This window comes from Tachypleus tridentatus, chromosome 13 (genome assembly GCF_004210375.1).
Source record: "Tachypleus tridentatus isolate NWPU-2018 chromosome 13, ASM421037v1, whole genome shotgun sequence".
Classification (NCBI taxonomy): Eukaryota; Metazoa; Arthropoda; class Merostomata; order Xiphosura; family Limulidae; genus Tachypleus; species Tachypleus tridentatus.
The window spans coordinates 80,133,673-80,155,661 of record NC_134837.1 but is presented as its reverse complement, the minus strand read 5'-3'; the positions used below and the strand labels follow the sequence as shown (position 1 = coordinate 80,155,661).

Genomic DNA, 21,989 nt, shown 5'->3' with positions numbered 1-21,989 from the left:
AATAATAAAACAAAAGAACTTGTTAAAGAAATATAACAATTAAAACTGCTTATGATTTGTGTATCATGTCCAATAAACATTTTCTATAAAGCTCCAACTATCATAGGCTTTACATACTGTAATTCAGGAAACAATAAACCAGCTGTGTAACATGAAGAAAGGCCTAACCAGTAAAAAGAAATTAAATATAATAAGCTGGTTAACTAACTGAACAAAGTGCACTATTTCTAGCACTATCCCATTCATAACATACTTAACTTGAACATAAAAGTGCAGAAATATTTACCATTATAAAACTATTATAACACTTTCTTACTCAAACAAAATCTTGCACTGGCCTCCAGTAACCTTGGGCTGGAGTCACTTGAGCCAGGTGAAACGAAGAATGACTGTTACGTGAGCCTCCTTAAATTATGTTTTCAATCATCCTCTTTACAAGTGCAAATATGTTTCACAAGATCACGTTCAACAAGGTTGTTATATAAGTAGGTTTGATTACTTAGTGGCTCAACATAATGGTAAAATAAAATGCTGATGTTAAGTCAGCTTCTGTGTTTAAAAAGTTCCATTAAAGTAACATTTTGTGTGGTCTATGGAATATTAAATCACACAACCACAACCTAACTGTAGGGTACTGAGAATCTTAACTTTTCTTGTATACTCTATTCATTTTGTATGTTACTGATGATATTCACATGTTCTTTGTTGATCACAGACCTGGTTGACAACAAAAAAATAACGTGAAACTGTTCATTAAAATGTTATGAGAAACTTACGTTTCTTCCTACAGAAGTATACAAAAAATCATACTGGCAATGAAAAATTTGTTTATATTCTCAAACCAATGGCTCTGTTTTTCTTTACAAAAAATTAATCATTCAACGTATCTAGCTCACTTGTAAAGTGTCATGGATAATTCTTTCTTTGCTAAGAATTAGGATTGCAAAGCAGATTTCCCAACTGAGGGTCAGCACACTGACCATTCCAAAAAAGTGATATCATATCTTTGTTATTAAGAATACATAAACATAAATTTTTAGTACCCTGATTTCTCCAAAAAAGTAACAACATAAATTTGCTTTTAAGAATCAACAACCATAAATTTTTAATTGCAACTAGTGTTTTTACTTTTTTAATGCATATAATGCAAGACCAAATAAAATTCAAATAAACAAGTTTCCACGATTCTTCCGACGAGCAAAAGCATTGATCATGTCTTCCATTTTGTTCTCCATCAAAAGTAATCCAAGGGTGGGTTCAGCATATGTCGCTAAACATGCTCGCCTCCCAGCCGTGGGGTGTATAATGTGACGGTCAATCCCACTATTCGTTGGTAAAAGAGTAGCCCAAGAGTTGGCGGTGGGTGGTGATGACTAGCTGCCTTCCCTCTAGTCTTACACTGCTAAATTAGGGACGGCTAGCACAGATAGCCCTCGAGTAGCTTTGTGCGAAATTCCAAAAAACAAACAAACAATCTCCATCAAAAAATGTATTTCCAATTCAATATTCAAAATGATGGCATGAGACAGTCTTCCTTGTCCAATGGCAGAACATAAGTAACTTTTGATTCATTGTTCAATTGTTTACTGACATGCACTCATGCTCCAATGGTAAAGAAAAAACAAAAGTCAAATCTTAATATTGGTATTCTTATGGTAGTTTTTCTGTCTCTCTATCCGATCCATGTTTCTTCCCTATTCCTTCCATATTTATTTTTCTTTTCTTCCCCCTTTTCATTTTTTCTTTTCCTTCTTTTCTTCAATCACCCTTCCAGAGCACATGGTTTTCTCCAAAGTAGGGGGTCAAATGACCCCCCATGCAAACAGAACATGGAAGCAATCTTAACGTTTTCCACACAGCTGCAACAGGTATTTTCACAAGTTGGATGTATTTAAACATTCCACAGGAACATATGGTGTTCAGGATACAAAGTATTACATTTGTATGTAAAAACTGAATACATACATAATGTATCAACACAAGGCATTTTATAAGTTACCTACAAATTTCAAACTATGACCAAAACAACTACAACATTAAAATAATTGCAGTAGTTAAGCCAGAAACTAAACTTTGCATTTTAAGACTATAAAATATAACATAAATGTAAGTGTTCCCATTTCTGATGTTCCTTACGAGGAACATCCAATTTATAGTTTTCATTTTTGGCAATATTATAAGCTTTACATTTTACATGTTACTGTGTGTTATAAAATACATGTAGTACAATGTTTGTGTTCATTGTTATTCAAGTGAACAATGGAAAAACAAGTAAAAAAAACACCTTGCACATGACACATGTTCCCAAACTATGGATCTTCAACAACATTGGTGATACAGGAGAGAAAGATAATGAATGTCCGAGTGATGTGTCATTTCATTAATCTATACAATAAAGCCATAAACTTACTATCTACAAGTTTGATCTATCTATCTCAACATAAATTCTAAACTCCTAGTAAGCAGCATTAAAACAAAAGTTTTCATTGGAAACTATACACATAAAACAAGCCTAACAATACATAACTCGAATGGAAAAATCATCACCTGAGAGCCACACATCTGTTTTTTTATATTGGTTTTCAAATAAAAATCTAATACACCAATAACTTTTTTTTATAAAATTATTTTCCCTAACACATGCAATTCACTTTTTATTAGATGTATTAAACTATAACTTTTCTTGAATACTTTTGTGTCAGTAAAAGCTAAAACTCTGTAACTAGTCTGTCTATACCATCTTTATAACTGAGCTAAATCACCTACCTAAGAGGTTACTCCAAAATTCCACTGTAAGCAGCTATAGCACATTTTGTAGCTTTAAAACGAATATAAAGAGGAACTGATACATTAATAACTTAAATACAACAACACTCAAATACAGACTTTTCTTTACACTATTCATTATTAATGGAATCTACATACAGCATCACATCAAGTAAATTTGTGTATTTGCTTGTTACAATGCTCACCGTGACAAAGTGACCACAGGATGAACTAAATACACAATTTTGTAATTATGTCACACAGGGTAACCTGGCAACAATTACTAGTGGAATTAATTACAATACTGAAGATTGTTTTCTGACATTTGTAAAGAACAACTTATTTAAAAATTAAGTTATAAATAATGCTAGTATTAAGTCACTCAAGGGCTGGATACATAAAGTCTTTCCTGAACATAGTATGACCAACTTAATTGTTATATTTCTACAATACAAATTAAGCTGGAGCTAATGTAAATTTACTGTTCATAGTTTCACTCATTTTACCTTTTCACTAATCATGTCCAAACTGTAATATAAATTCATTTTCAATATCAATACAATAAAGATTTGAATCATACTGCAAACATAAATACAGACTATAATTATCATATTGTTTTTTTCAATACCTTTCAATACTACAGAACTGATGAAAACAAATAAAATCACATTTAAATCAACTTTGTTATCAATAACAAAAAAATAAATAAATTTTAAAAGTCAGGTTGATGTTGAAAAACCTATGTTACAGCAACTTAAAAAAACAAATTTAAGTGAACTGAGCAAATTTCTGTATTTCCTGCACAGATCAATCATTTTCTTCATCACAGTGCAGTGTGCTTTTCAGTTATGTAACAAGTCAATGTCTGTTGGAATGATAAGTAAAAACAGCTGTTTGCCTTCCCATAACAATATTGGTTTCAGTTAGTATAGGCATCTTGCCATATCAAATGGATAAATACACAAGTAATATCAAAATTCGATTTCACTGAAGATACAAAACTAAGCTTAGAGTGAATGTAGTACAACTGTGATGCTTCCAAAGAGCAGCAATACAAACATTAATAAGTACAATTTTTATTTTGACAACTTATCACACAAAAGGTTTTAATACATACCACTCAAAGACTCTAAATACATATGCATATTGAATAAAAAATACCTAAGATAGGACTTCAAAAAGCAAAAATTCTTAAATACACATTAAAACTAGAAACCTCAAAGATCAGTACATATTTTTTCAGAAAAATCCAGATACTTTCCCAATTCCATTTGATACTAAGTTAGAGCTGCACTGTTTTAAAACTTTTCACTTCATTGTAAAGGATGAATGTCAGCTGTATAATTTCAATCGTTACTTAAATAACTGTAGACCTTAATCTTATCTCCTTCAAAGTCAAAGCTGTATAATACTGTTATAAGATTCTCCTTCAAAGCTGTATAACATTGTTATAAGGTTCTACTTCAAAGTCAAAACTGTATAACATTGTTATAAGGTAATCAAATTATTTTAAAATTATTACAAGAACTTCTAAATGATTAACAATATTTTAATTCTCCAAACATACTAACAACAAGTCATTTTAAAGAAATATACATCAGACAATACTGTCCCACATGTTATGACATCAACAGACTGAAGTACTTGTATTCAAAACCTAATTTCTATTCCTGGAATACTCCAGCAGTACTACATCCCTGTTCATCAGTATTACACCAACTACAATGGAACACCTCTAAAGCAGCCACCTTCAGGACTGAGACAAACTGGTCTGATTAGAGGAGTTCCACTGTACCTAGTTAGGGATTATGTAAACAAAAAAAGGGACTGTGATTGAATGACCGCTTTCAAGGGGCGACCGAATCTGAGGGGTGGCTGCTTAGAGGGGATCCACTGCACTTGAAAGACATGGAATTTTGGACTGATAACAAATATAAATGTTTATCAGGAAATCTGATCTTACCTCTTAAAGATTTAAGTAAAACATCAGTGTGTTTGAGACTTCAGTCATTGTAATGATCACGTTTTCACATTTCAAACTCCATCTCTATACAAACAGATATAAACATATCTGAAAACCATATTTTATTTACCCTCAGTTTGGCAACAAAATATAATTAAAATTTAAAAATACTGATGAGAATTATGACAAAGTAACTGACAATAGTTACATGGGATGGGGAATTAAAAGAGACTTTCAGAAGCATATCAATAAATGTTGTAAAGAGATGGTTACAAAAATAGACAAAATTTTCATGTAACTAATAAATGCTGGTATACCATGAAAAATATAAAGTCCTCAAAACATTCAGTTTTGGAATCACCACTTGACCTTTGTATGGAAGAAGTCAAGCAAGGTGGATTATAGTTAAGGTATGTATCTATGAACTTAGTTTTAATTCTATAATGTTGATTTAAAATAACATATCACACCTCTACCGTAGCTTTAAGCTATAGAAAGAGGAGGAGGAAATAGAGGAAAATGAACTTGTCACTTCTGGGAAAGAAGAATCATAACATTACAAATATCTGAGAAAGTAGAGCTTTGCAGAAATAATACATTCATTTGAAGTAAGTTGGGAATGTACCCAGCAATCACACAGGTGTTAGACTACCATTTCTAGCCCTCAGTATCTTCCATTTAGTCTGTCATAGAATGTAAAATACTTTTCCATACAGCTGGCTCAAACAGATAGTTATTATCAACTTAACTAGCTAATTTGGAATACACACTGTGAATGTAACTGATCAAACAGTGAAAAGAAATTACACATTACAGGGTGTCTAGAAGAGTACAAAGGTGAAAATTCCTGTATTTTCAGTTAAGCAACTACTGTATTGAAAGTGCAAGTGTGGGGTTTAAAATTCGAACCCAAAATGCAACCAATACTAAAACAAATACTAATATCAGGGCTAAATAAGTATAGAGAGGTTTGACCACACCAACCATTAATGTTAATACAGGTTATAAGAGTTGACACACTAACCTGTAAATGTTAGTACAGATGACCCACATGAAAAATGTTCTTTGGGAAACAATCCTGCTTCGAACGAGGATCCAGGTATCTAGAAGAGAGAATACAGACCACATGTACTCAGTCATCTACAAAGAACAGAGCCACATAAAAGAATCTGTAACATTCACGAGTAGTAGGGGCTCAGGTAACTCTGCTGTTATTTGAAAGTTACTTTTATCTCAGTATAATTAAACCGTTAAAAGGCACACCAATGGGTAGATATGTAGAAGAGAGTGAAATAAGGTGTAGCACTTACTGGATTGATATTGGCAAAGACAACTCTGAGCCACCACAATAAAATGAAAACAATCTGAATTTAATGCAAAGAATGTTCAATGGAAATTATGAAGAGACTTTCAAATAACTGCCTGTAGAATGTCATCTTAAGTAAATCAAGCTTCACCAGGTAAAGTAAGATCTCGAAAACGTGGTGGTGATCTAGGGTAAAATATTAATAATCAAAATAAGTAGATTCAACCACTGGTAAGATGAGGAACTGACAATTCAGAAGACAATGAATACAGATATGAAGATGCAGATATTTGCAAGTCCCTAAAACAACTGTAACTGAGCAATGTTTCACTGTACCACCCAACCACATCACAGGAAACAGTGATCTTTCAAGAAAAAATAATGTAACAGAAGCCACTTTGATCATTTAGGTCAAAGTGAATTTTGGGATGAAAAGAATAATCCTACAACAAATCTATTAGATCATGAGAAGAAAGTAGTGTAATAAATGTTGATGGAGTATAACTGAAATCAATAGGAAGTTGAGACAAACAAGTAAAAACACTCCTCCATGATAGAATTGAACAACTCAGGTAAATTCTGACTCTATTATGGTGTGCTAAAAAATAAAACAAATATAAATTTATGAAGTGTCAAGAGAAAATAGTTATTGCAGATAATAATATTAAACTAAAAGCTGAGTACAGTTATTACCACATGATAAACAATGACTTAAACAAAAAAAGAAGTTTACAGTCTTCAATGTTCTTTTGCACCACCTGTAATAATAATAATAATAATAATAATAAAAGATTTCACATGGAGACACTAAACTATTTAATAATTTTAGTTTCTAAATTATACTACTCCTCTGGTATTCATATCTAACCTAAACTTAATATATCGCATAGCATTCTACATAACAATTCATTTTACACCTTCTAAATAATAATATTAATACATCTGGAAATGGCAGTAAATTCACTAAATGTATGAGAAAACTTATAAGCAAACAAAAAATTATTTTAAAACTTTTTGGACATACTTTATTTAATATATACAGACATACAACTCAACACTATAAAATTGTACTGTATTTCTGATGTTATGATATTTAATTTGATAAAAAAAGTCATTGTTACATGAGATTAAAGCCCTCTAGCATTTGCAGACATAACTGGACTGTTTGTACCATTTGGTTCATTCCTAATAAACTTGTAATTTGCCTATGTGTTATCAGCTAACTTGCATGTCAAATAACCCTGAAAGACAGGACTTTCTATAACATTACCTCATTGCTTAAAAGTAATTATTCCTTTTTAAATTTAATTATTACTTTATAACCACTGCACTCTCAAGAAATCTGATTTCAATTCAAAATATTCACTGGAAAAAGTTAAAACAACAGTTTAATGAATAACCACAAATAAAGTCTACAAAATATGGCCACATAAAAAGCTCAGTGATTAAACAGAAGTAAATAATTATGAAAAAGCTGTGCACAAAAATATTTACTTACTGTTCTTGTGTAAACAAATTCTCAACTGCATGCTTGAAAACTAAAAAAATAAACAAATACAACATACTGGGAAGAGTGGCATGCAGAGATGTGTCTCTATTGGAAATACAATTACAGGTAAGGAAAATGTCAACTTATAAAACAATATCCTCACTTTTCTGCATACAATAACTAGAATCCCAAAACATACATGAGCTCTCTTCAGAAAATTGATACCCTAAAGCAGGGATTTGTTACAGGAGCAACACTCATGGAGATCACATTCCATATCACACAGTACATATTCTTTGCCCACATGGAAGTAAGAAAGGAAGAAGGCATAGAAGCCAATGTGATGTAGGAATTAGTGGAAAAGTGCATGAGTAGTGAAGCAATTGCACACAGCTGGTCAGTTGGACATGTGGTGTAGTGTGACCTCATGCATAACAGGAGTAAGAATCAAGGTCACCTTCTATCATAGAAGCACACTTTGAAATTAGTATAAGTGGTAACCTGTACTACAATGAAATGAACACCCTTGCCCGACTTCTTTACAGCACTGTGCTATTCCCTAGAACTCTTTCCAGAGAGATTACACAACCAGTAAGAAACTCTCTAAGATGACCACTAAAGCAAAAAGAAACTGGTGAGTGGAAAAAGTTTCCCATACTCCACTTGATGACTAAAAAGAGGGAGAACTTTGCACCATGGAGACATTGGAAAGTTGTCCAGACCTCATTAAACCTAACCATTGCAAAGGTCTTTCACTGAAGAAAGTGCATTGGATTACCATGAAACCTAATTTGAAAAGCCAAAGGGTGTCAAATGTGAGAGATAAGACAGTAATGCAAGTGATGAGACTTAGTACAGCCTGTAAAAATCTCCAGCCAAGGAGGAAATATATGATCTAGACATGTCCAGGAATCCAAATAATGAATGTAAATAACAAGAGATCCCTGGTAGAAAAGGGGTTCTGTAAACAATAATAAATAAATATAGGAATCCAAGAATAGAGCCCTGCATAACACAGACATAAAAAAAAAAAGCAGTCTGGGAATAAGATCTAAAATGATCTATGAAATTAAGTATAGGAAGGATCCAATGTAAAAAGATCAAATCTGTGAAACTATAAGCAAACAGGAGAAAGAAACAGATTTTGAGAAAGAAATAGTATAATGAGGAAGGGATCAATAGTTTGCATGTGGGTCTGTTACCACATTAAGATTTCAGTTAAATAAGTGAAATAGATGAGGAATAGGATGAATGGGGATGGAACTAGATGGAAAGAACAGGGAAAAAAAGACAAAACCATAGGAGAAAAGTCAACAGACAGTTGACAAGGTTCCCCAAGAGCCTGCTATGGAAGAAATCAACAATATTCAGTCAAACAACAAAGTAAAGAATACCCAAGGAGAAAAGACAGAAAGCAGAAAAGCAATGCAAATGGAATAAAAAAAGGGCTATGTGGTTGAAGAAACATAATTGACAAGCAAATGACTGGAGAAATCCCACACATAAAAACAAAGGACACTACTCCGAGGTGAAAGAAATATATGAGGTTATAGATGAGGGTATACATAGAGAGAGAGAGAGAGAGAGAGAGAGAGTACATGACCATGACCAGTTGTGAAAGAGTTAAGGTACACACACACACACACAAAGTATTATAATGTCATACAGTTTTTTTTACCTTAGTTAGCTTGGACCAAATATGAAACATTAAGATTTTAATGAATGAGAATTTAATATTGATGTACATGTATACACATGTAATATTAAGTTGTTTTTTTTTATTACAAGATTTATTAACAGTTTAAATAAATACTGATAAATGGTTAGTTCAACCTAAAGGTAAATAATACATTCACAGTTTTTCATTCATACTGTGGCTTTTCCAATAATCTTGAAAAGTCCCGACTACATACAACTGTTCTTTTTTTGAAAAGAGTTTCTTAATTTTTTTTTAGCCTTCTATCTTTACAAATGTATACAGGATTGCTTACCTTATTTTTGCTGAGCCAATCATTATCACTGTTGGAGAAACTGAAAGCATTCGAGTTAAAACACGAATCTGGTAAAATATGGTCCATTCTTAGAAACCATCTCTATTTGCCAAAAGGACGACTGATGTTCTTTAAAGCTCTCTCTCAATTGGGATTTCTTTTTGTACTGGAAACTGCCATTGTGATTTTATTGTGCAGCTAAGTCCAAATCCCACTTGACTGATAGCTATTCAGCAAACATTGTGAAAATATTATTGGTAAAACAAATTTAATGAACTTAGAAAAACTACCACTTTTGTAATTTTTAACTTACAAAAACTTAACACATTAAAGTCAAATACATTCTTTGGTTATCAACTTCATTTCTATTTTGTCTAGTTTTCACTACAAATAATTTCTGAAAATATCTCCTTGGTACTTTTATAATACAACAGTTCTCTTTTCCATTCAGAATCAACAAAAAATACCCTCAGTAACAAAACCTTGCCCATTTCTCAACAGAAAAAAATTTGTATGTTGTTAAAGGCATTGTAGTAATATCTTGCTCCAAACATTGACACAAACTTGGAATCATCTTTAAAAAATAGAAGCCAGTGACTCCAAAATATAATTTAATAATAACAGTTCAAATTATTTTTGGTCCTGTATCCTTTAATGCACGATGTGTGATGTAACAAAGACCAGGTAACACTTTTTTTTAATTGGCTTGTACTAACATATTGTGTGTTGTTCAGTTTTTTTTTTTGGAAAATCCAAAATAAGTAAAAGTAATATTTTTCTAATATCATGCTAAAAGTAATATTTTTCTAATATCATGCATGCATGATATACTGATTTTTCTCTAAAAACACATTATTCTATTTGATATTAAATTATACATTAAACTATATTAAGTAAAATATTTATGAAAACAATCCAGTAAAATAAATATTATGAGAAATACTAAAATAGTATAAATCAGTATGATGAAAAAAATAAAACTTACAATGATTAGACTGAAGTGAATCATTAGATGTAGGTCTTAATTGTTAAGAATATGTTTGGTTGTAATCCCCACCAGTTTCAAAAATTTGATCAAGTCCAAAATCCATTTCTGAAACTTAAAATAATTTTTATAAGCACAAACCCAGCTTTTTTTTAATTATTTAAACACCATAAACAAAAAAATATTTAATAAAACTTGGCACAAAGAAAATTTGAATAGGTTATTAGATATAATACAATAGTTATTAACTAAGTTCATGCAACACACAAATGCATAAAAGTTAATATGCTCATAAACATTCACATAATCTGTAACATCAAAATTATGATATTAATATTATGAACAAAGAAAGTCTATCCTGCAACTTTTTCTCTATTCAGATCATTGTAGCTTATTTCATGTAGTATTTTCTGTTACAGGGGTTTCCCTCAAAATAAACAGACAGAGGCTGCTAAATGGAGATTCAATAAATACTGGGTTGTAATGTAGGGATTTATTTCTCCCTAAACTATAACAGAGTGTCACAAGTAATAAGTTTCAGAACAAAATGTACAAAGTGCCAATCTTTAGTTAAAATGCAGTCACAGAAAAATTAAGAAGGACAAGTGTGTGTGTGAAATTGTTAACAGAAATGGTGTGAAAATAAAACTTTGTTGGTTCTCTTTCACCAGTTCAATGCACCTCCCCCCCAAAGCTGAACAAAAGAACTAATAAAAATTAAACGTTCAAATGAAAATAATCCCTTAATTCAACTACAGTGAAATCTTATGAGAAACTATATCTTTTATAAAGCCTCACTATCTAAAATCTCCAGCTTCACAAAATTTGAATGAACATAAATAAATCTCCCTAAAAGCAGAAAGCCTAGACTTTCTTTAAATATGAATTACAATACCATACAGAAAGTCAGAATGTTCATGGTAGCCACCTCACCTATGAAACTTGAGACCACTCTGGACCATTACACATTTCATTGACAGAAAAGGCAGCTGCCTATTTTGAGACATCACAATTAAACTTGCAGCTGTTCTTCCTGCAAAAGATTGCATTTAATTACTAATGAGAGTGAATCTGGTGCTGTGAACAGCTAAGGTAAAGAAACATTGAGTTATTTACTTAAGTGATTCTCTGCATCCAAACTAAACCTAAAAACTAGAAGTTAAAAAAGATTCACATATTTACAAAGAGGATAGCAATCATAAGTTACTGTTTTGAGTCACATGCCCCCCCCCCTCAAAAGCTGTCTTGATTGTCTTTAGCGTAAGAACCAAAAGTCAAAAGTTAACTGCACATCACATAAGAAAAAATAAAAAAACACTTGCCAAAAAATACAAATATGTATTATGGAAAAAAACAAGATAACACTATAAGCAGAAGTAAATTAAAACTGATCAAAAGACCTTTAATAAGTATCACTTACCCCATTTAAGATGGTAAATAATGCAATACACAGCACATTACAAAAATAAGCCTTTAACAATGAGAAATCTATCCTCTTTTGAAGAGGAGATATTTAATAAAAACACACAAAATAATACTAAACTACCCTTGAAAATGAGGTTTTAAAATTACACTTTAAAACAAATAGAGACAAGTAATACAAGAAAAACTAAGAAAAAATTACTGTGGATACTAAACAACTTCCCTTTAACAAATAAACTGATAAAAGTCCTTCAAAAATACCTTTTAAATAGAAAAATAAAACAAGTACTTTTAAAATAAAATATTAAAAACAACACATCATATCAAGTGATTCTTCAGTACATTAAAACATCCTACAACATAAATCCCTCCTTTAAAGTAAAATTGACAATTAAATATGCATACTGACACTGTCCACTATTCAAAAATTCTTAATTATACATATCGCAGAAACAATGCTACACAATACTTAAGTTAAACAAACAAAAAATGACGTATATATACCATAAAAAAACAACTTTGCTAATTACACTAAGAATAATGTGAATAGACATAACACACACTCTTCAAAAGTATAAAAGTAAAAAAAAAAAAAAATGCAGTTTTCCCATACAAACCTAATCACAACAAATAAATAATCATTACACTGAGTAACTGGATATATGTACACATACAATTTAGATGAAGAAGCTGGAGCCACTTGCCCAGAGAAACTAACAGAAAACCCTAGAATACAGCTATGATAGTCTAGCATATATTCCTCTAGCTCTCACAACAGTCTTGCAAGTCCTCACCAGATCTTTCTGAAAATGATGCACTTCCTTCTCTACAGCTCTTGCTACTTTAGCAGCCAATCTTCTCTCATCTGTAGAGTGTCCAGGCCTCCATCAACCTGGGTACTTGCTCTTAGCAGAGCAAAGGCACATTAAAATCATTGATACGTTGCAGCATGAAGTACTTCTTTATCTTGGTTATGGACTAGATGGTAACTCGCACTTTTTTACCTAAATCCTGAAGTCGATGCTCTGGTGCCCATGTTTCTCACCACTGCTAGTGTTTATTCAACAGCTGGAGTGGTGGTTGTGGAACTATGGTAAAACCACACTCTTATGAGGAACTTAAAACTCTTCTAGTGTTCAGATTTTTATCTCAGCTTTAGATCTAAAGTTGCTCCTAAGTTTGGCATCCAAAGACATTGGACTGTAGACTGGGTCCACCAGCTGAACAGCATGCAGACTGGATACAGATGGTTCATATGAAACATCACTTTTCAATCGTACGATGGTAAGTGGTGATTCTGGTGGTTCTGTGGTTAATCACCAAACTATTTGCTGCCTTAGTCAGAGTGCAAATGTCCAATAAGTTCCAAATGAATGTACAAGACACACCATGAACCTTTGCACTACAAAAATGATATTAAGATATTTAAAAAAACACAATTAATTACGTGTAACTTCAATTTTTAATTTTAACATATATTTTTTTACAAATAGATTATGTGTTCATATCCTGAGATTTCTTAAATAGGCTTACAAGACATTTGCTATTACTTTGGAAGTGCAGTCTAACCTAAGGTCTCTTTACTTTTACTATCTTGTCTAAAACACACATACCAATATCAAATGTTCACATATTATTCATTTAAGGAAAGAAACATTTCTTTTGTTCAAACTATCCAAATTAGCTTCTATTGCTGCTGGATTTACCTTAATTCCTCACTTAACACACTTTTAAGCACATTTTTCTGTTCTTGTCTTCATCAGGATTAGTTTGGCAGGAGTATCTAAATACTGAATAGAAGATAGCATAATATCAAACAGTGTCTTAAAAACTCAAAAATAAGAATATATTCATACTTCTGAAACCGAGGAAACAGCTTGTGTTTTCATAGAGGAAATAAAAGTCCACATTAAGAACTTCTGTCATTTTTAAGACTGTACTCAAAAGCAACCAACCCAAAGAATGCAACAAAACATTACTTCAATGACAACCATCATCACTTCAAAACAAGAACCTACCTGTAATACTGACAAATTGATTTATTTATCACAATATAAATTTTACATTCAATTGAAATGCTTCAAAATTAAAACCAATGATGACTAGCTGCCTTCCCTCTAGTCTTACACTGCTAAATTAGAGACGGCTAGTGCAGATAGCCCTGGAGTAGCTTTGCACGAAATTCAAAACAAAACAAACTAAACCTTTCCAAGGCCATGTACAAACTCTTTATAATATATAAAAAGTCTTAGAATAGCCTAGTAAAAAATTTCATAAAAGTATTCTTCCTCTTGTCTCATGATATTCTTGAGAAATATTCAATGTTCCATCAGTTTAAGACACTGAACTCTAATATAACTACTCATGCACAGATGCAAGTTTCACCTGAATACTTTTGCAACAAAATTTCATAAAATTAAACATCTTATACCAATCTTTGAAAATAAAATTAATGTCATGTCAGAATGCTGTTATAGAGCAAATGAGAGATCAGGAGCTTAAAAAGGGTAAAATATTAAAAAAATGTCCATACTTGATCTTTCATTCCTTTATCATTCCATTACATCTATGTTGACAAACATCACTTTACAAATTTATTGATATGTAAATTAGTGTTCATCAGCCAATGCTGATCTTAATACCTACACATATTCCTATAGTCAATGTAGTGAACCATATCTCATGTCCACTACTTAAATATGTGTGTAATTTAACAGCAGTACACTTGCACACTTTTTACTTATAGGTTTAAATATCCACCAAAGGATAGCTACATCATCTTTCAAAATAATTAACCCTCATGTTACTGACTTGTTTACCATTGATGATATTGAGAAAAGCTATGATTTGCCTATTATAAAATTCACTGAAAAATTACAAAAAACATTGGCTGAAATTAGTAATTTTCTATATAAAATACAGAAGGATTCCAACAGTAATTAGCAGATTTATTGTCAATATCAGTAGCATTATGTTTACATTTTCACTAAATATTCCATGATCACAAAAATTTGTGAACTCACAGAAAGATGGTACTTAAATAGTTTAGGAGAATGTGTTTAAAAAGCAGATGAATTCTTAAGATCTCACTAGCAATTACAGGATTAAAATATATATTAACTATTTTAAGTGAAATGGCAAACAATGTCATATAAGACAATCTATACTTAGGTGTATATAAACAAGAGAGATCCAGTTGCAAATTTACACAAATGAAATGAAAGCTGTTCTCTTATTTGAACTACAATATTGTGTATCTAATTAACAAGTATATATTCATGAAATTGAAAATAGAAGGTTAATGTTCACAAAGTAAACTATAGATATTGGTAGCATGATCTTTATCCCAGCCTAGTTAGTATCTATGTGACCTGGTGCTTTCTAAGGGCAGTTTATAGCACAAAATATTCATATTATTTCCTACTAGAATGCTCATTAAACATCAGACTTTTCCCATTCACTAACGTTCAAATGATCAAAATTACAGATCAGTTAACATATAGAGTGGTCCTTTCACAAAATATTTAGACAGATTATTTACAGACTGTGTATTCAAAGGCTTTTTACTAAGCCTTCTTTTTTATTGTTAAGCAAAATAATGCATTTTGGAACTTGTATGCATTGTGAAGTCAGTTTTTTTCCAGACATGTTAACTAATAAAGGGAAACATAATATATAATGGCAGATAATTTATTAGATCATTGGATCAGTGTGACAAAATTAATTATATATATATTTTTTTCATTTTTATAAGCATTACTTGACAGAACCTTTGTCTTGTATGTAAGTACAAAGATGTCTTACCAAAATATAATTGAAAAAAACATTCTTTTTAGATCTTTCATGAACAAGCTTGAATCAGGACCACTTGTTTAAGCTCTGACCATGCTTTTCCTGTTCATACATACATACAATTTAAGGATAACAAGAAATCTGTTAGGTCATCTAAGCTGCCTCATCTCTATAGCAAACCTTAAAATAAAACACTCAAAGTCAGTCTTTATCATTCTAAGATTTATCAAGCTTTCCTTTAAGGTCCCTTAGATTAACTGCAATTACCACATCTGAAGTCAACTCATTTGAAAATCCAATCACCTTGTTAAAAAATAATGCTGTCTTTGCACAAGATCACACCTACACTATCAAAAATTTATATTAGTGTCTCCTATTCTTATCTTTCTCACCAAAAAGATGAGGTACCAACAATAAGTTCCCTTTACAATCTTAAACACCTCAATCAAATCCCCTCTAGCTCTTCTTTTTCAAAGAGAAAAATATTCCAGAGACCTTAATCTTTCTTCATTTCCATTCCAGGCACCATTCTAGTATCACTCTTTTGAATTTTTTCCAACACTTCAATGTCTTTCCTAAGGTAAGAAGCTCAAGACTGAACACCATATTCCAAGTGTAGCCTTGCTCTATAACTAGGAACAGTACACTGCTTGGATGGTTTAAGAGATTGATGAACCAAAACACCAAAATATTTTTCTTCCATAATATTAAGATTATTCCTATCAAAATTATATTCATAATTTAAACTGTGATATCCTACCTGCATTACCTTGAATTTATCATAATTAAAAACCATATGCCATTTATTCACTCACTAACTAACTCAAATCTTTTTATAAAGGAACAGTATCCTACTCACAATTAGTAAAACAAAAAACTTTAGTTTCATCTGATTTAAATAATTTACAGACCATTCCTTCAGCTATGTTAATGATATAAATTAAAAAAAGCAAAAATCCTAACACTGAGCCCTGAGGTACCCAACTTGTGGCAACATGAATCCAACCTCATTTCCATTTATAATAACCCTCAGCTTTCTTCTAACCAGCCAGTTCTTTATCCAATGAGCAAACCTAACCACAACACTGACAAAGATAACTGTTCTACCAAGTGTTTTACATGGTACCTTATTAAATGTTTTCTAAAAATCCAAATACACCAAATCTACATCTTTTTCAGGATTGTCTAAATTAAAATAATGGTTAGCCAAGATTCTTTTGCCCCCCTCTTAAGTAAAATGTTGCTAACTATCTAATAAAATTAGATTCTGGTCATTCTCTGTTAGAAACTGCAAGCCTAATATTTAAATACTTTGTTCACTTTCCTGTAAAAACATGTAAGTAAAATAACACAGACCTTAACTGATTTTTTTATATCTGAAATTACTCGGTATTACAGCTTCACCCTCCCATGTATAACTCACGATACTGATAACAGTTTTGTAATATGTGACCCTTAATACATTTGTAATATGCCTTCATTTATAACAAAACATTCTTAATTATCGGAAACAACTTAAAGAACTTAGTTTTATCACTGCTCCTCCCATCTACCTCACTTTCATTAAATTATATTTATTTGTCCTCTTTCAGGCTCCATCTAATGATTTAACATTCAGAAAACTAGGTTTAATGAAGGAAAAATGTTTATTCTATATAATTTCAATCAAATAGACCAAATACCACTAACCATCATGGTATATAGCAAAATATGAACAGCTGTCTCTTAAAGTTGATCTATTTAAGGAATTCATACATTTCTGAGGAGTTTGGAAATATTCAGTTTCAGAAAAGTCATGTTAAGATTGTCTATCAACCACACAGTTAAAAGGAGCTTCACATACCAATTTTAGTTTAGCAAACATATCAAAAGAGACAAAGCAATCTCTAACTGAACTTGCTAGTTACTATTATTTTGTTCCCACCACCTCCACTTCACTCTTAACATTAATCACACTGGGTTCGAATGAATTCAGTTGATGGCCAACTTTGCAATGAAGAAGGCGGAAACCTGCAAAATAGCATTTAACTTTTATCCATAATAAAAATTTAGAAAAATTTACACTGAGCATATTTAATTAAGACATGTTCTTTACAGAATGGAAATACTAACTGTTAACCTGAAGATGAGCTAAGAAAGTCGAAATACTGTTCTCTAATTTATTTTAATAAAAGTTTTAATACCCATACCAGCCATCCTGAGATACATTTTTTACAGAAATACCAACAGTTCTTTCATCATTATTAATTTCCCTTTAGATTTATTTAAAAATCCACATTAGCTTCAAACTAGACAAACACTCTAAAATAGTTCATTAATTGTAGTGCAGTAACCAAGAAAAATTCCAAAACCACTATAGCTGTGACATGCATGGTATCTAGTGTGTAATATGCAGTTTAAAAAATTCAACTATGACTAAAATTACCTCAAGAAAAAAAATCCAAAACTGAAAAGATTACCCCTCAGATGTTTTATAACTATTTTATTAAAACAAAAAGACACCAATTATCATTATTATATTACAATTATTTACTTTACTTTCACTTCATTCGCTTTCTTAAATCACCTTCTGCCACAAAATAAATAACTAATATTTTCTCTCTTATGTATGGTATCTTAATGTCTATTATTCTTAAAACTCAAACAATAAATTTGGAAGCTAACTAACTGTAAACCAAAATATCAAAATAACACAATTTCTATAAACTGTTGTGATCAAATCTATTTCTAAGCTATTTAAAACTGAATATCCTGTTTTTGTAGGCCTATTTTTTAACTTCATCCCTGATATAAAAATTATGGCCTAAGTTGTATATATATATATATATATATATATGTTTTGCATTATAAATAAAAACAATAAAGATCTTAGAAATAAGAAGAGTTTAGTGATTAGGTTGAGAACCCTTACCTTGATCAATCAGGCATTTTGTTTCTTAATCAAACGTTTATGGTAAATAAAAAGGATGATCTTTTACCATATTACCTGTAATGTGAAAATAGTTATATAGATTTGATTACTGTTTAATTTAGTATGCATAGGGTCAATCCACTCCTTTACTTTCAGTAAAATGTACAGGTTTGTTGTACAAAACAAAAACTGATGAGTTATAAAGGTGTGTCTGTGAAATCATAACACTGGTCTGACTCAGACAAGTCAGGATACAAGGTGATATTCATGTAAAGAATGAAGATACTTTTATTCATCATATATTTTACATCTTGTATTAAAACATCCTCTAGAATCTCTTAAGTACATATCTACAGTTTGTTTTTTTCGGTATCTCTATATATATATCTGATAGTTACTGTCCTCTACCACGAGGATTACCAGACTCGTCCATTAACAAACTATTAATAAAATGTACAAGTCTGTTGTACACAGAAAGATCAGATGCTACATTAGCAATGCAGGGTAACAGTTAATAACTCTATATTCAAATATGCACCATTTGAATAACACTCTGTAAAATATCATAACATGCAATTCTGACCCTCAACCATGAATATAGGGTTAAAAAGTATACAATTATAAGCAAAGAAAACCCAACATCAAAGTAAACAGTACATTTTACTATAGCACTATACATCATAGTTTTATATGAAAAATAAACTTTTACTTTACACATGCCAGTAATTCACCTAACCAAAACTATACTGAAACTAAAACATAACACAAAGCAGGTAACATTTCTAAGCACAATGTTTCTAAATATTCGTATAAAATGTACTTATACTACCAACAAGGTGCAGTTAATTTTATACTTAATGCAAAGTTGATGCATATAAATATACATGTGAAGAGCTATATTTCGTTTAATAATTTTAAACCACTACCTCACACTTCCAAAGGCCAAACCACACTGGCTTTTTACTGCTGTGCTCTCCTATTTTCTTCCTTGTAAAAAATATAAAGAATTCAAGATGAAATAATATTTGTTGCCGATGTTTGTGTATGATGAAGAGAATTTATTATCAACAATAACAAGAGCTCCTGTCTTCCTCTTCAGAGATTAACCTTAAAAAGCACTAATAGTGATAAAGCTAAATATTTACTCTCATCCATGTGGGTTTATTAGTTACATCGGTGCAAGTTACAGCGTTCTTTCCTTGACGGGTTCTTTTAAATCATATGGTTTAAACAATAAAAATGAAACGGTTTAAATGTAAAGTGCGATTCACATATCAACGCAAACGAATTTTATCTTTAACTTAATCAAGGTTTCACTTCCGATAAGCTTGATCACTTGTAGTTTGGTGCTAATTGTTGTAAAACTACATCAAATGACGCTCAAACTATCCTAGTACAAAGTATACCAGTAAGCGCGATAGCAATCCCAGGTTCAAAAACTTCTTTAAAACACAGACTTATTCAACTCTCTAAGTATCTTAATATAACCCTTAACAGCTATCTTATATTCCTAATCTAGCTAAGAATATACAAAAACAAAAAACACTGATGACATTACCTTAAAACTTGCTAGGTGTTCGAAGTTCTATGTATAGGTTGATCATGCTAAACATTTTGATTTAATGTCATAATCAAGACCGGCAGAAATCTGAAAATTATTTTGTGTAATAGCTATATTTGTCATTCACCCTGGCCAAGATCTTTAATTAAGTCAGAAACATTCGCGAAACATGTACAACAGTATTAGTGTATTAGACTTGAAATTTTAGGTTAGCAAATACTTTCACATGTGCTATTAAGTTTCTTTAAGTAGAACCAACGTATCCTGCTGACAGCAGGGAAAAGTAAATCGTAAATAAGGAAAGGGAATTACAAAGTCGAATTTTGGTTCTTGAATTTAAAGGAAAATTACGGTGACAAATAAGTTTGAAATCACACCTCATCTGTAGTTGCGGGCATACCCTTCGAATTACTCAAGTGACAAGGCCATGCATGGCCAGGTGGGTTAAGGCGTTTGGCACGTAATCCGAGAGTCGCATGTTTGAATCCCCATCGCACCAAACATGCTCGCCCTTTCAGCCGTGGGGGCGTTATAATGTTACGGTCAATCCCACTATTCGTTGGTAAAAGAGTAGCCCAAGAGTTGGCGGTGGGTGGTGATGACTAGCTGCCTTCCCTCTAGTCTTACACTGCTAAATTAGGGACGGCTAGCACAGATAGCCCTCGAGTAGCTTTGTGCGAAATTCCAAAAAAAACAAAAAACAAACAAACCCTACTTGTCATTTAAAAAAAAATTACAAAAAATTATTCTACTTGTATACCTATAAGTTTGTTCAAAGAAAATGAAATTCTTTGGTTCTGCAGGTACTTTACTGTTAAAGTTTCTAAACATTGATGAAACATATTACTTTCAAACCACATCAGTGGTAGTTCACATCATGAAGTTATGAGGTGAGCTTCTCTTTCTTATTAAAATAATTTAATGTATTCTTGTTTGTTTTTCTTTCTTGGTGTGCAGTTAAGCCCAAAGCTTATATAATTGGCTGTATATGCGGTGCTCACCACAGGATATCGAAGGTCAGTTTCTAGCGTTAGACGTCCGTAGCCTTACCGTTGTACCACTAGCAAAGAGAACAAAATGATATGTAAACGAAAAACCATTTTACCCACGTTTTCAAATACAGAGGTAAATACTTTGTATAGAATTTATAATACTTGTTTGTTTTAGTACAGAGCAAACTACACAATCAGCATTCTGCACTTTTTTAGCTGCAAGGAATCTTGTACTCGATTTTAGCATTACCATGAACCCAAATACGAGTAACGTTTATTTCTTCTGTAACAAACGTTTTTACTGGCTACCTTCACTTACGCTTCGTAAAGTGTAGGCTTACGTTCACAAACAACATTGCAGCAGAAATTTAAAGATGAAATCTACATCTAATTTATAACAAATTAAATAATTTCCTTACTAATCAATTAATTAAATGAATAGATGCGATAACTCTCAATAAACTAAAAACTCCTTGAAATGATTTTCGTGTTCAGGGTTGAATTGAAAGATGAACAGGAAACACTTCGCCCTGTGCAAAAAACAGAATCAGATATTATTTATTTCTTCCTTAATGTTTGCTACAAGATACTATCACTAGTACACTGTTGGTGATTGAATTTCACAAGTAATGTTTTCATTTTCGATAGAAAGTTACTTTCTAATGATACTAATCCGACTAACGTATAAATAAACTTACTTGAACAATTTCACGACTGAATAATCGAGTAACCAAATTATGTAGCACAAGCTGAGATACCCGTCCTTTGTCCGAGTCATAAACTCAGAAAACAGTTCTTCATATCAACCTTA

The 21,989-nt window shown here is 31.5% G+C and overlaps 1 long non-coding RNA gene across 12 annotated transcripts; it reads right to left on the bottom strand.

The window, feature by feature from the left end:
* Positions 1-1,474: 1,474 nt before the first annotated feature.
* Positions 1,475-20,888, bottom strand: LOC143237782 (uncharacterized). 12 transcript variants are annotated; one of them, XR_013020270.1, is made up of 10 exons: positions 20,184-20,888; positions 13,629-13,712; positions 12,717-13,324; positions 11,434-11,533; positions 10,501-10,614; positions 9,516-9,741; positions 7,534-7,573; positions 5,754-5,832; positions 2,767-4,813; positions 1,475-1,859 (listed from the first exon to the last, which is right to left on the bottom strand). It is a non-coding gene; the product is annotated as an uncharacterized LOC143237782 (long non-coding RNA). The 12 variants fall into 12 exon arrangements; XR_013020271.1 differs by having other exon boundaries at positions 4,730-4,813; XR_013020269.1 differs by having other exon boundaries at positions 1,475-4,813.
* Positions 20,889-21,989: the final 1,101 nt, after the last annotated feature.